This window comes from Notamacropus eugenii, chromosome 2, assembly GCF_028372415.1.
Source record: "Notamacropus eugenii isolate mMacEug1 chromosome 2, mMacEug1.pri_v2, whole genome shotgun sequence".
In the NCBI taxonomy this organism is placed as follows: Eukaryota; Metazoa; Chordata; class Mammalia; order Diprotodontia; family Macropodidae; genus Notamacropus; species Notamacropus eugenii.
In genome coordinates, this window is record NC_092873.1 from 72,839,837 (window position 1) to 72,855,260 (window position 15,424).

Genomic DNA, 15,424 nt, shown 5'->3' on the forward strand with positions numbered 1-15,424 from the left:
TAAACAGGAAAGGGAAGGAACTCATTGAAGTTGAACTGTTTATGTTCCTATATAGAAAGATAATATTTGTAACTCAGGAGACCTTGTTCAATATTAGGGTAGAGTGTGTATGGGCATGTATTTATGTGTATGTTATATATATGTAGGTATGTATATGTATATGGGTTATGTGTGCATATGTATGTATATATACACATATATGCATACACATACACATACATATAGTGACAGAGGGCTCAGGGTGAACTGAATTGAAGGAAGAATACCTAAAAAATAAAATTTACTGTTTAGTGGAATGTACTAGGAGTAAGTAAGAGAAAGGAAGAGGTAGAATACAGGAAATCATCTCACATAAGACAGGCAAGATAGAGGTTTTACAATGGAGGGGAAGATGGGGGAGATGAAAGAGAATAAGTGAGACATTCTCATGGGATTTGGGTTAAGGAGGGAGTAATACACATTCAATTGGGTATGAAAATCTATTTTACCCTGATGGAAGGCATGGGAGAAGGCGATAGGAGAGGGAAGACAATAGAAGGGACAGCAACTTGGGGAAAGGAAGGAAGGAAACACTATTGTAGGGGGACAGGTCAAGGGAGAGAATGGAATAAATGGAGGGCAGGACAGGAAAGAGGGAAATGCGGTTAGTCTTTCACAACATAACTGTTATGGAAGTGTTTCGCATGACTACACATGTATGATCTATATAGAATTATTTGCTTTCTCAATGAGGGTGGGTGGGCAGGGAGGAAAGGAGAGAATATGGAACTCAAAGCTTTAAAAAATGAATATTAAAAATTGTTTTGTCATGCGACTGGTAAATAAGATGTATAGGCAATGGAGTGTAGAAATCTATTTAACTCTACAGCAAAATAGAGGGGAGGGGGATAGCAGAAGGGGGGTGATAGAAGAGAGGACAGACTGAGGAAAGGGGTTGATAGGGGTACACACTGTCCTGGGTTGGGGGGTAGATGGGGAGAAAATTTGGAATTCATATTCTTGTGGAAGTGAATATTGAAAACTGAAAAATAAATTATATATGAAAATAAAAAAATACACACACATTCATATTATATAGTATATCATAGGGGCAGCTAAGTGGTGCAGTGCGTAAGGTGTTAGGCCTAGAATCAGGAAGACTCATCTCCCTGAGTTCAAATCCAGCCTCTGACACTTACTAGTTTGTGAACTTGGGTAAGTCACTTAATCCTGTTTACCTCAATTTCCTCATCTGTAAAATGAGCTAAGAAGGAAATGGCAAACCACTCCACCATCTTTGCCAATTAAAGCCCAAATTGGGTCATGAAGAGTCAGACATGACTGAAACAACTGAACAACATGACATAAATATTTTTAATATTTTATCATAAGTACACATGATAATAATATGATGATGATATGATAATAATCAACATATAACTTTTAAGCTGTACACTTGTCTTTACCAACTTTTGTCTATAGCCCTCTAGGACATTCTTCTTCCTTACTCAATGAGTTCAGTTCCTAGTTCAGTCTTTCTCTCCTCTTCAATTTGAGGACTTCATTATACAAATTGATACTCCCTCAAATACCAGTTCCTTTAATTACCGCAGAGAGGAGCAAGACCTTCCTCTGATCTTGGATGCCCTTTATCTCTTGTTCCACATGTCCCCTGAGGAAAGACTATTAAGAAGGTAGATTGACTTCCATCTTCTCCAAGGCCCTTCCTGACATGCCTACTTCCAGATATATCATCCAGATTTCCAGCCTTTGGTGAGGAGTGAGAACTTCCACTGACCATACACAGTTCTTTCTTTGGGTTTCCTTGAGACCCTTGCTTTTGGGCCAGACTTCCATCTGTGCCAATTCAAGGCAACTCCCACCTTCTGCTGCCAGACTGATCTTCTGCCAGTTATGTGGAGAGCCTCTATTATGAAGCAGAGCAAACCTTTATCAGTCTCTGTCCTTTCATTTCCTATAGAACCTATTCCCTGAGGGAGAAGGAAGAGAAAGGTCAGTGAGGAGTGTGACTTCCATTTCCTTATGCTTAGGTTCAACTTCTATCCCCTCTCATCTGACTACCCTTTCTTCTCTTCTTCTTTTTCCTCTCCCCCTCTTCCTCCATTCCCCTTTCCTCTCCTTTTTCTCCCCTCCTTTCCATCTTCCTCTTCCCCCTACTTCTCCACTTCTCCTCTTCTCCATTTTTTTCCTTCCTGCTTCCACCCTCCTCCACCCTCCTCTGACTGTCTGACCTCAGGCCTTCCATCTCATACTTCACTTGTCTCCAGCCTGAACTCCAGCCTTTTCTGGGAAGAGGAGTAGCACCTTCAACTCAACGATGAACATTCTCAAACCTGGTCATATCCGACACATCCTAGTGGTTCTGAACCCCTATAGGTCATCACCCAAATCCCATCCCCACCCCCATTTCCTGATTTCTTATTTCTAATCCACCTCAACCTTCCCACTGAGAAGTCCCAACTCATCCTTTTCTCCTTTCTACTGTGTCCTCTCCAACGTCTGCTCCATAGGCAAAGACTTCCCTTTATCTTAAATCTTTTCATCTTTCATTCCTTCTATCTAGTAGCTATTACTGAAACCTGACTCCTCACTGATGATACATCCTTCCTGGTTACCCTTTCCAGTATGGGCTGCACCTTAATTCATTCTTCTCCATCCCCAGTTGAGGAAGGGGAGATGGAATACTTCTTACTCTCCATTGCCACTTCCTGGTTCTCTCTTCCTAACATCATCCCTCAACAACCTCTCCTCCTTTGAGGTCCATGCAATTCATCTCTACCACTCAGCCAAAATCCTAATAAGCATCTACAGAGCTCCAAGTCACTCCTCTTCTTCAAGGAGTTCAATACATGGCTCATAACATTCATCTCCTCCCCAACTCCTCTCCACATTTCAGGAGGTAGATTATTTCCTTTTCTATTTTACCCTCTGGTTCCAAGATACCAGAGCTGTTTTCCCTTGTAATTTCTTGAAATATGGTTTCTAGGCTCTTTCTTCGATCATGGTTTAAAGGTAGTTCAGTAATTCTTAAATTATCTCTCTTTAATCTATATTTCAGGTCAGTTGTTTTTCCAATGAGATATTTACATTTTCTTCTATTTTTTCATTCTTTCAACTTAGTTTTTTTTGAGGTGGGGGATATCTTAAGGAGTTATTAGCTTCCAATTTCCCAATTCTAACTTGTAAGGAATTAATTTCTTCACTGAGCTTTTTCCATTTGACCAATTCTGCTTTTTAAGGAGCTATTTTCATCAGTGAAATTTTTACCATTTGTTCAGTTCCATTTTTGAGGGGTTGTTTCTTCTTCAGTAATATTTTGTACCTCTTTTACTATTTGACCAATTGAGTTCTAAAGGCTTTAATTTTCCTTGGTGTTTTTGTGCTCCTCTTTTACCAAGCTGTTAATTATCTTTTTATAATTTCCTTGTATCACTCTCATTTCTTTTCCCAGTTTACCTCCACCACTCTTATTTGATTTTGAAAATAATTTTTAACCTCTTCCACAAATTCTTGTTGGCCTTGTGTTGAATTTGCGCTTTTCTTTGAGGCTTTACTTGTAACTGTTTTGACAGCATTGTCTTCTGACTTTGTGTCTTGATCTCCCCTGTCACCATAGTTGCTTTCTGAGTCAGGTTGGGTTTTTTTTAATTGTTTGTTCATTTTCCCAGACTATGTCTTGACTTTTTACTTTATGTTAACAGTTGGGCTCTACTCAACTGGGGTGGCAGTGAGGGGTTAATCACTGCCCTGAGTTTGAAGTTTTCTTGTGTTGCTGTTTTCAGAGCTAATTTTTTTTGGGGGGGTTAGAAGTTCTTGATACTTCTTTTTTTTTAAAAAAATATATCTTACCCAACAGTAAAGTAATAGGGGAAGGGAAAGAAAGAATGAAGGGAGTGAAAAGAGCAAGGTGGGTAAGGAAGGCAGTGGTCAGAAGCAAAACATATATTAGAGGAGGGACAGGATAAAAATAGAGGGATAAGGATAAAAAGAAGAAAATAGAATGGAGGGAAAGGTACAATTAGTAATCATAACTGTGAATGGGATGAATTCATCCATAAAACAGAAACATAATAAATTAGAAACCAGAATCCAACAGAATACTGTTTACAAGAAATACACTTGAAACAGAGGGTGATGCACATAGAGTTAAAATGCAGGCCTGGAGCAGAATCTATTATGCTTTTGTTGAAGTAAAAAAGGCAAGACTAGCAAGCAAAAGCAAAACTAGACCTAATTAAAAGAGATAAGCAGGAACACTACATCTTTCTAAAAGGCACCATAAACAATAAAGTAATGTCAATATTAAACATGTGCACCAAATAGTATAGCATCCAAATTCTTAAAAGAAAAGTTAAATAAATTACAGGAGGAAACAGACATGTGAAGTGAAGACCTAAATTTGCCCATCTCAGAGCCAGATAAATCTAACCATAAAATAAATATGAAAAAAGTTAAGGAGAGGAATAGAAAATAACTTAGAAAAGTTAAATGTGATAAATCTCTGGAGAAAAGGAGTATACCTTTTTCTGAGTTATATGCAAATGAGCAGTCTCACTAAAACAGACCATGTCTGAGGGTATAAAACATCACAAACAAATGCAGAAAGCAGAAATATTAAAATCACTCTTTTCAGTCCAAAATACAGCAAAATTATATTAAAAAATGACTGTGGAAGCATAAGTTAAAAATTAATTAGAAGCTAAATAACCTAATACTAAAGAATGAATGTAAAAGAATGAATGAAGGTCAAAGAACAAATCAAAGACACAATCAGTAATCTCATTAAAGAGATTGAAAACAATGAGACAATATAATAATATGTGTGGGATATAGCCAAAGCAGTATATAGGAGAAGTTTTATATTTCTAATGGCATACATCAATAAAAGAGAAAAAGAGCAGATAAATGAATTGGGGATGCAACTCAATGATTGCAGTATTTGCAGCAGAAAGCAAAGAACTTCTAAAGCATCCCATGAATGGGATAAAAAGATTTCCATCAAACAGGAGGTGTGTTACCCTTTGGTGCATATTCTGTTTAGGCTTGAAACCACTTTCACCTGGACTCGACATGTACCTGACAACAAATGTGTATTGCAGATATATATGGGGATATTTTGCATCAACTGTACTTACTGTACCATCTTAGTAAATAGGCTTTTCTAAAAGCCATAAATAATACTGAACCAGTGTTCCTGGTGGAAAGTACATCACTGGAAACTTGAGCCAATGGCATTAGAAAATCATACCTGACCCCTCAAAGTTGCCCCTAGAAAAACTTCAAGAACCCTCCAGAGGAAATAAAGTCTAACTTTGGACTCTTGATCAATTAGTGAAAGTCGAAGTTGGGATAAAGATACCCAAAAATATACCACGAGCTATGCCAGAATAAGAATTTTTGAAGAAAACTGGTCTGGCAATTTAGTAACTGAAGAGAGAACTTTCAGTTCAGGATGAGAAAATAAAAACTCAAGGGTTAGCTGACAGATCTGGTAACACCACAAATGAATAAGGTGATTCTGATGAAAGTGGAACAGATAAGAATCATAGATGACAGGTCTCTGACCCAGAGGTTTTGCTGGAAGATGTACCACTTTGCACTGAGACCAGAGCTTTAAGACAGGAGATTAAAAATGGACTTACAGATGAACCTTGGGAATTGATGGTAGGAAAACCAAAATATTATTTTATTGTTACCTTTCATAGTATGATTTCCTTCACAAAGGAGGCAGATGGTATATTGATTTTCACCACCATGGAGCTGGGTTGATTGTAGAAGTTTAAACAGAAAATCTGATGCATTTTTAGAGGACTGGCTATTAAAGGTCATCCAAAGAAAGCTATGTATACGCCATAAGGACAACAGAGTTCCATTGGCTTGGAGAGCTCTCAGAAGACTTGCTTTCGCAAAGTCAGTTAAATGACCCCAAATGGAAATAATTCTTTGTTCCTTTTTAGATTGTTAAAAATGGGAATTTGTGCATATCTGGCTCCATAAAGATGAATTCTTATTGGATCCAGCTTCTTTATGGGTCTCTGAAAGGAAAAGACAAAGTTCCTAAAAGAACTTTCTTAAGTTTGATAGATCATATGTACTGTATGCACACTGCCCCTTCTTACCACTCCCACCTCCATATACCCTGCTATGCTTTAAGACCAATATTCACTGGGGACAAGTGGACCCTGCTTGCTGTGGGGGAGAGTCACCCAAATGACATTGGACTTTAGCTATGGATTTCCTCTTACATGCAACCACTCAAATAAAGGCAGAACAACTGGTGAAATTTGAATAGGGCAGCAATGGCAATCAAGGTTCATATCTGTAGGTGAAAATAGGTAATTTGAAGATGGAGGGAGAGGAATGTCTCCTGAAATATGGGGTTGGTAAGAAAACAATCACCAACCTACAGGGGTGCTAATAAAACTGTACTGTGAAATCCAGTAAAGAGGAAGTACACTCCCTTCACATCCACCTAAGTGGGGTATACCTTAAAACCTCAATCCTATTTAAATAATAAGGGACACTACATAACTGACAATAAAAATACTGATATTCCAGTGCACCACCATTGGGTCCATCATGGCACCCCAGTTTCCACATTTGATTTTAGAGGGCAAACCACCAAAGGAAGGGGCATTGTGAAATTTTGGGAGCTATAACCTGTATGGACCCTTTCAGAAACCTCTACGCGGATTATTATGGCTCAGGCCAAATGGGAACCCTTGGGATTGTCCAAGTCATCCTGTATGGTTAATACCAAACAATATTGGATCTTCAGGGATATGAAAGATATGTCTTTGATAGTGATAGAGATAGCAGCTTGAGTACTTTGTTACATCTTCTCCCTTTACAACCCTCTGTTACCCAGGAGAAAGGTGGATGCCACTTAGAGGCTTTTAGTAGACCACAGGGAAATGAACATACCCATGTCTATAGCCACACAGGGTCACCATGCCTATCTCTGCAGTTATTCCTGTCCTTGTCAATGTGGTAGACCACACAGTCTATATCCAGGGTGAGTGGTATGGACTTAATGACATTGCCAATACTTTTTACCTATTCCTGTAGCTGAGGTTAGTCAGGAGTAGTTTGATTTCACCTAGGTAAAGGTCCAGTACAAACTCACTGTCCTTCTCTTAGGCTACCTGAACTCTTTCTAATATTCCCACATTCTGATAGGCGGAGACCTGAAAGAGGTGCTTCTTTACTGAGGGCATTTTGTATACCACTATATTGATATAATAAAACAGCCAACCTATATGAGAGTTTGGTAGCAGAAGATCTAGATCAGATAGTATCATATATGAGTATCAAGGGATGGGAAACCCCCTCTAAGAAAATCCTGAGTCAAACCTGTTTGGCAAAGAATTTGGGAATAACCTAGATGATACTGGATAGTCTTGAAAAATTTATTGACATAGCAGATAGAAACAGACCATTTTCTTTTGTATTATGTTTTGTTTGGTTTTATGATTTCTCCCATTCATTTTAATTCTATGCAACATGCATGTAACACCAATGTACGTGTAAAATCTATATGATTGTACATCATCTCGGGGAGGGAGGGGGGAGGGAGAGGGAGGGAATGGAAAAAATCTAAGATATATGGAAGTAATTATCAAACACTGAAAACAAATAAAATGATTTAATTAAAAAAAAAAGAAAAATTTATTGTCACATGCTTCCCCACAATATAAAAAGAAGAATCCAAGAACTTTAGTAGATTCTTCATGAGAGCTCACATTCTTCATCTGAACATCTGGATGGTTATGTTTGCTAAATCATCCACAAATCTCTTTTGAGTGGGGCCCAGAACAGGCTACAACTCTGGGAGATTTAAAGCATTGGTTCTTTTCATCCATAACTTTGTTTTGTTTTTTAAATATATTGATATTTTAAAATAAATAAATTTATTTATTTTTAGGTTTCAACATTCAATTTATAGATTATGAGTTTGAAATTGTCCCCCTCTCTCCTTTCCCATCTCCCCAAGATAACTTGCAATCTGCTATAGACCATTTCATTTACAATCATATTAAACATATTTCCACATTAGTCATGTTGTGAAAAGAGAATCAGAACAAAAGGGAAACACCACAAGAAAGAAAAAACAAAAAAAGGAGAAAGTAGGATGCTTCAATGTGCATTCAGACTCCATAATTCTTTCTCTGGATGTGGATAGCATTTTCCATCATGAGTCTTTTGGAATTGTCTTAGATCATTGCATTGCTGAGAAGAGCTAAATCTATCAAAGCAGGTCATCTCGCAATGTTGCTGTTACTGTGTACAATGTTCTCCTGGCTCTGCTCACTTTGCTCAGCATCAATTCATATAAGTCTTCAGATTTTTTGGAAATCAGCCTGCTCATCATTACACTCATATATCACAATTTATTCAGCCATTCCCCAATTGATGGGCATCCCCTCAATTTCCAGTTCTTGGCCATCACAAAACGAGCTGCTATAAATATTATTATACATGTGAGTCATTTTCCCTTTTTTATGATCTCTTTGGGATACAGACTTAGAAGCAGCATTGCTGGGTCAAAGGGTATGCACAGTTTTATAGCCTTTTGAACTTAGTTCCAAATCACTCTCCAGAATGGTTGGATCATTTTACAACTCCATCAGCAATGCATTAGTGTTTCAATTTTCCTACATCTCCAACATTTACCATTTTTCTGTTTTGTCATGTTAGCCAGTCTGACAGGTGTGAGGTGGTACGTAGCTTAGGGTTGTTTTAATTTACATTTCTCTAACTAATAGCGATTTAGAGCATTTTTCATATGACTATAGATAGCTTTAATTTCTTACTCTGCAAACTGCCTGTTCATATCCTTTAACTATTTATCAATTGTGGAATGACTTGTATGCTTATTTATTTTACTCAGTTCTCTATGTATTTTAGAAATTACATCTTTATTAGAGACATTGGCTATAAAAATTCTTTTCCAGTTTTCTGCTTCCATCCAAATTTTGGTTTCAATGGCTTTGTCTGTGCAAAAGCTTTTTAATTTATTGTAATTAAAATTATCCATTTTGCATTTAATAATGTTGTCTACCTCTTGTTTGTTCATAAATTCTTCCATTATCAATAGATTTGACTATTCCTCGATCTCCTAATTTGCTTATAGTATCAACCTTTATGTCTAAATTGTGTATGCATTTTGACCTTATCTTATATTGTATAAGATGTTGGTCTATGCTTAGTCTTTGCCATTCTATTTTCCAGTTTTCCCAACAGTTTTTTTTTTAATCAAATAGTGAGTTCTTATCTCAGAAACTGGAAGCTTCAAGTTTATCAAACAGTGGATTACTATAGTCATTGACTACTGTATCTTATGTACTTAACCTATTATACTGATCATCACTATTTCTTAGCCAGTACCAAGTATTTTGAATAATTGCTGCTTTGTAATACAGTTTTAGATCTGGTACTGCTAGGCAACCTTCCTTTGCATTTCTTTTCATTAATTCCCTTGATATTCTAAACTTTTTGTTCTTCCAGATGAATATTGTTACTGTTTTTTCTAGTTCTATAAAATAACTTGTTGATAGTTTAATTGGTATGGCACTGAATAAGTAAATTTATTTAGGCAGAATTGTCATTTTTATTATATTACTTTGGAATACCCATGAACAACTGATATTTTTCCAGTTATTTAGATCTGACTTTATTTGTGTGAAAAGTGTTTTGTAATTGTGTTCATATAGTCCCTCAGTTTGTCTTGGCAGGTTGACCCCCAAATATTTTATACTGTCTACAGTTACTTTAAATGGAATTTTTCTTTCTATTTCTTACTGCTGGGCTTTGTTAGTAACATACAGAAAAGCCAATGATTTATGTGGGTTTATCTTATGTCCTGCAACCTTACTAAAGTTGTTAATTATTTCAAGTAGCTTTCACTTATTTCTCTAGGATTCTCCAAGTTTACCATCATATGATCTGCAGAGTGATTGCTTTGTTTCTTCATTGCCTAGTCTAATTCCTTTTTCATCTCTTATTGCAAAAGCGAACATTTCTAGCCCCATATCAAATAACAGTGGTGATAATGGACATTCTTATTTCACCCCAATCTTATTGGGAAGGTTTCTAGCTTACCCTCATTACATATAATGCTTACTGATACTTTTAGATAGACGCTACTTACAATTTTAAGGAAAGTTCCATTTATTCCTATACTCTCTAGTGTTTTTTTTCTTAAATAGGAATAGGTGTTGTATTTTGTCAAAAGTTTTTTCTGTATCTATTGAGAAAATATGATTTCTGTTGATTTTGTTATTGATAGTTTTCCTAATATTGAACCAGCCCTGCATTCATGGTATAAATCCTACCCTGATCATAGTATATTATCCTCAAGATAAGGATATATCTTGAGGATAAGTTGCTGTAATCTCTTTGCTAATATTTTATTTTAAATTTTGCATCTATATTCACTAGGGATATTGGTCTATAATCTTCTCTGTTTTGGTTCTTCCCAGTTTAAGTATCAGCATCATATTCACATCATAAAATGAGTTTGGTAGGACTCCTTCTTTGCCTGTTTTCCCAGATAGTTTACATAGTGTTGGAATTAATTGTTGTTTAAGTGTTTGGTAGAATTTACTTGTAAATTCAACTGGCCCTGGAAATATTTTCTTAGAGAGTTCATTGATGGCTTGTTCAATTTCTTTTTCTGAAATGGGGTAATTTAAGTATTTTATTTCCTCTTCTGTTAATCTGGGCAACTTATATTTTTGTAAATATTCATCCATTTCACTTAGATTGTCAGATTTATTGGCATATAATTGGGCAAAATAGCTCCTAATTATTGTTTTAATTTCCTCTTCATTGGTGGTGAATTCACCCTTTTCATTTCTGATACTACTAATTTGGTTTTCTTTTTTTAAATCAAATTAACTATAGGTTTATGTTTTAATGTTTTTCCATAAAACCAGCTCTTAATTTATTATTTTCATTTATTTGTTAGTTATTATTTATTAGTTAATTTACTTGCTCAATAGTCTTCTTAATTTCAATTTTATTAAACTCTCCTTTGGTTCTCAGAATTTCTAATTTGTTATTTTATTGAGGATTTTAAATTTGTTCTTTTTCTAATTTTTGTAGTTACATGCCCAATTCATTGATCTCCTTTCTCTATTTTATTCATGTAGACATTTAGAGAGAAAAAATTTCTCCTAAGAATTGCTTTGGTTGAATGCCATAAGTTTTGGTATGTTATCTCATTATTGTCATTCTCTTTGATGAAGTTACTGATGGTTTCTATGATTTGTTGTTTGACTCATTCATTCTTTAGGATTAGATTATTTATTTTCCCATTAATTTTTAGTCTATCTTTCCATGTCCCTTTATTGCATGTAATTTTTATTTCATCATGATCTGAAAAGAATGCATTTAATATTTCTGCCTTTCTGCATTGGACTGTGAGGTTTTTATGCCCTAGTATCTGGTCAGGTTTTGTGTTGGTATCATTTACTGCTGAGAAAAAAGTACCTTTCTGATCCCATTCATTTTTCTCCAGAGATCTACCATTCTACCATCTACCATTCTAACTTTCCTAAAATTCTATTCACCTCCTTCTTTCTTGTTTATTTTGTGGTTAGATTTACCTAGTTCTGAAAGGGGGAGGTTGAGGTCCCCCACTAGCATAATTTTGCTACTTCTTCCTGTAACTCACCTCCTCCAAAAATTTGGATGCTATACCACTGGGTGCATATATGTTTAGTATTGATATTACTTCATTCTCTATTATATCTTTTAGGAGGATGTAGTTTCCTTCTTTATTTCTTTTACTTAGATCTATTTTTGCTTTTGCTTTGTCTGGGATCAAGATTTTTCTTTTTAACTTCAGCTGAAACACAATATATTCTGCTCCAGCCTTTTTTTTTTTTTTTTTTACCTTTACTCTGTGTGTATCTCTGTGCTTCAAATGTGTTTCTTGCAAACCGTATATTGTAGGATTATGGTTTTTAATCCACTCTGCTATCTGCTTATGTTTTACATGAAAGTTCTTCCCATTCATACTCACAATTATGATTACTGTGTCTTTCTCTCCATCCTCTTTCCCCTGCCCCATTTATGCTTTTTTCTTCTCCTTTCTCCCATTCCCTCCTCACCAGTATTTTGCTTCTGACCACCACCTCCCTCAATCTGTCCTCCCTTCTATCAGCCCTCTCCATTTTCTTTCCCCTTTCCCCTACTACTTCCTATAGGTTAAGATAGATTTCTATACCCAATTTAGTGTTTATGTTATTCCCTCTTCGAGCCAAATCTGATGAAAATAAGGTTCAAACAAAGTTCACCTCCCTCTCTTCTTTCCCTCTACTGTAACAGGTCTTTGCAGCCTCTTCATGTGTTGTAATTTATCCTTTTCTGCCTCCCCCTTTCCTCTTCTCCCAGTACAATCTGTTTTTTCACCCCTAATGTTTTTTATCATCACATCAGAGTCCACTTATACTCACACCCTCTATGTGTACCATAATAAAGATACAGCTCTCAAGAGCTATAAGTATCATCTTCCCATATATGGATGTAAACAGTTTAACCTTATTGAATCTTTTTTTCTTTCCTGCTTCCCTTGTTACACACACACACACACACACACACACACACACACACACACACACACACACTGATGACTGTATTTAAATCTGGTTGCCTTCTCTTTTATTTAGACATTTAAAGATTTCACTGTGAGAAGGGGCCTATAGGCCCCTTCACCAGACTGCTAACGGGGTCTATGACACAAAAATGGTTTAAAACCGCTAATCTAAAGGGTGCCAGCAGCTGGTGATATCTTTGTAACCTTTTAAATCCTAAAGATATCAATCATCTCATGTCACTAAAACACAATGGGCTTTTCTGGACCTAGTCCAATTTCTCAGCTACACTATCACAATTCACCTGAATCTCAACCAGGTGAGACTTCTGCTTCACAGCAGACGTATTTGGGACCCAGATAATGTGGCAACACTTCTTTTCATACTGACGAAGTCTTTGTTGAGCTGTTTCTTGCCATCATCATCCTGCTATTTTTTTCAGTACTTGGGGAAAACCTTCTTCTTAGATTTCTAAGTTACTGTAGAATTTTCTCATTCATTCATTACTAATGTACTCAGCAAAGATTATTTTGAATTATAGAGGCCTCAGGAGATGTGCATATAGCCCATAAAGTAGATAAAGTCAGCTTTAAAACTCAGGAATGCTATGAGATAGATTGACTTGGAGGGATCATCTTTGGGGAAACTCTTTACCTTCCTGTGGTGTCTCCTGCTTTGTCTCTAAAACAGGAAGCATAGATCTCCAGGCCCAAGAATGGAGAATTTCTGGTGATAAAAGCTGCTACTGCTGTTGAGGTGATCAGGAAGAGAGATTATAGCACTTTTGAACAGAATTTGGGCAAAGCCAAGATGGTGAAGCATGAAGCAGCACAGTGAGCTTTTACCCCTCTCCACAGAAATTCCTCCAAACACACAAAGAAAAATATCAGATTGAATCATGATGGGAGAATTTAAGATAAAGTTACAAGGAGTAATTTTTCCACCCTAGGGGTGCACAGGTAGACAGAGAGATCTGCAGACATGGTAATGGTTTTTGGCCAGGAGGTACATGGCATGGAGCATTCTAGTGTCCAAGCAGAGCTATGCACTGCAACAAAGGGAGGGCAGAGTCCCATACCAGGACACCTTTAGATCTACACTGACATACCAAGATGGGGACACAATAAGGTGTGAATTGGTAATTTTGCCTTTACTCAGTTCTGGGTCACAGGTGTGGGGTAAATTGAGGATGGGACCTTTTCCCATGCCCCATCCCTACCCCTCTATTAGAGAGCAGGTTCAGAACCAAGCAGTAGTAGCTTTGTGACTCAGAACCCAAGCACAAAAAGGGGACTCAGTTCCAACATCTAGACAAGTTCAAATCCCAGAGGAATAACAAAGATGGAAATGCCAGGCTAATGGGAGTGTTTTGACACTGAATCAGCAGAACTGTATATATTGTCATATACAGCCCAGCTGGCTGATAGTAGCTCACTATACATGTTTATGACAGGGATTTTATTTTTATTTCATTCTCGAGGGGGTTGCTCAGAGGGAAAGGTAGATTTTTTTTCTGACTAAATATATGTATATATGCATATATATTTGTATTTTTTTTAAAAAAGAAAGAAGTTGCTCATCTGTTACCGATCTCTAGATCCTATGATGCCATATCATAAAACACCTTTCATTCATTGTTGCCCCTTATCCACTGGGTAGTAAAAGATGGCCCCTCTAGAAAGATGGTTAGGACATTAATTGGAAATGGCATTTTCAAAATTGTATTCACCCAGGTCCCTCAGGTGTTAGTGCCCTTCACAAAAAAACTTCCAGAGATTGATGCCTCTTGTACTAGCCTCAACATTCTACCTCCTTCTCAGGTCTTCATCAGCTTTGGCTTGGACTAGCCTAACAGACCCCCATTTGTGAGGACCTTTCTCTTGACTAATGCATGAAAGAACCTTGAGGAATGGGTTAGATGATATCTTATAGTAATTCCAGAGAGGTAGCTATAGGTCTGGCAAAGTGGTCTGGGACCTGGAAAGACAAAAATTGGATGATAAAAAGCTTTTTCCTTTGGGGTCGGTATCAATGGAGGAATTTTACTGATGCCACTTAATACATACAATTCTTTCTGAAGCTTTCCAACATCCATCAGAAACACATGTACTCTACTAAAATAAATAACCAGGTTGGAAAAAAAAATGTCTGAAGAGAATTAGGAGAATGGCAGAGGTTTAAGATTATGTCCAATGACACTCTACACATGGGGGCCATGTGGCTATGTTGTGTTGGGTATTGGACCACATAATCCTACTAAGGACTAAGCAACTATTTTTTCCTTCTATTGCTCCTCATGCCAATTAGGGTGCCCAGTTATACTACATGACTGAATTTGTCCCCCTCTGGAAAACTTGCCCTCTTGTTCAAGTGATTTCCCTCTGCTAATTAAAAGCTCTATCATAATTCCCTTGAATATCCATGATTGGGTGTTTCACCTCCCAGAAGCCATGTCTGTGAGGAGTCAATGTCATTCTCAGTAGGGTAAGTGCATTTCAGTCCTTGAATCCAGCTTCTAAGATTTATCTGATAAAATCAGGCTGATATTTGACATAACTGTGTTTAACTCTCTTTGGCTTTTCCTTATTTTTTTCTCCAGAGAAAAGTTTACCTGGGCTTTGAGGTACCTGCTCACTTGAAGAGATCCACATACTTTGGATTGGCAGGTCTCCTTTCCCCCAAAGTGATTCTAACAACTCCCCTCAAACACAGCTTGGGGGCATTGGGTGGCATGATTGAGAGGTATTTTGCTTTCTAATGGAATGGGGAGGTCAAATTATTTCTGCATGAATATGTTGACTATGAATTTGTCTGGAAGAAAGGGG

The 15,424-nt window shown here is 36.9% G+C and overlaps 1 long non-coding RNA gene across 1 annotated transcript; it reads right to left on the bottom strand.

Annotated features, from left to right (window-relative positions):
* Window positions 1-1,336: 1,336 nt before the first annotated feature.
* On the bottom strand, window positions 1,337-5,863 carry LOC140525501 (uncharacterized). The gene is made up of 2 exons (XR_011974048.1): window positions 5,697-5,863; window positions 1,337-1,970 (listed from the first exon to the last, which is right to left on the bottom strand). It is a non-coding gene; the product is annotated as an uncharacterized lncRNA (long non-coding RNA).
* Between the last annotated feature and the right edge of the window lie 9,561 nt (window positions 5,864-15,424).